This window comes from Schistocerca americana, chromosome 1, assembly GCF_021461395.2.
Source record: "Schistocerca americana isolate TAMUIC-IGC-003095 chromosome 1, iqSchAmer2.1, whole genome shotgun sequence".
Taxonomy (NCBI): Eukaryota; Metazoa; Arthropoda; class Insecta; order Orthoptera; family Acrididae; genus Schistocerca; species Schistocerca americana.
In genome coordinates, this window is record NC_060119.1 from 131,222,072 (window position 1) to 131,222,874 (window position 803).

The following is an 803-nucleotide window of genomic DNA, read 5'->3' on the forward strand; positions in this document are numbered from 1 at the left end:
TAGAAGCTTTTGAAATGCGGTGTTATAGAAAAATGTTGAAGCTTGGATGGGTAGATAGAATACCAACGAAGAGACTCTGAATCGACTCGCAGAGCAATACTATTTAGGGCGAAACTTGAGTAACAGATGGACACATCAAGAGATGCGAAAGAATAATTAACTTGGTAATGGAGACTTCAGTAAGTAGGTCAGAGAATGAATGTAAGCTGCAGTAGTTAGGCAGAGATGAAGATACTTGGAAAGGGATGGACTAGCATGGAGAGTTCCATCACACTAGTCTTCGGACTCAACACATTAACAACGTTTTTCCCAAATTTCAGTTACGAATTTATGAGGGTCATTCAGTAAGTAAGTCAACGGCCTTGCCACAGTGGTAACACCGGTTCCCGTCAGATCACCGAAGTTAAGCTCTGTCGGGCTGGGCTAGCACTTGGATGGGTGACCATCCGGTCTACCGAGCGCCTTTGGCAAGCGGGGTGCATTCAGCCCTTGTGAGGCAAACTGAGGAGTTACTTTATTGAGAGGTAGCGGTTCCGGTCTCGGAAACTGACCTACGGTCGGGAGAACGGTGTGCTGACCACATGCCCCTCCATATCCGTATCTAGTGACGCCTATGAGCTGAACATGACACGGCGGCCGGTAAGTACCGTTGGGCCTTCATGGCCTGTTCGGGAGGAGAGAGAGAGAGAGAGAGAGAGGAGGATTCAGTAAGTAATGTAACATTTTTCTTGAAAAAAAGCTGAATTGGTTGTGGGACGTGGTAGAATAGTCTTAGTTTCGATGGGTGGCGGCGCTATAGGTAC

The 803-nt window shown here is 47.2% G+C and overlaps 1 pseudogene; it reads left to right on the forward strand.

Annotated features, from left to right (window-relative positions):
• The first annotated feature begins 352 nt into the window (after positions 1 to 352).
• LOC124558564 lies at positions 353 to 470 on the forward strand (annotated as a pseudogene).
• Positions 471 to 803: the final 333 nt, after the last annotated feature.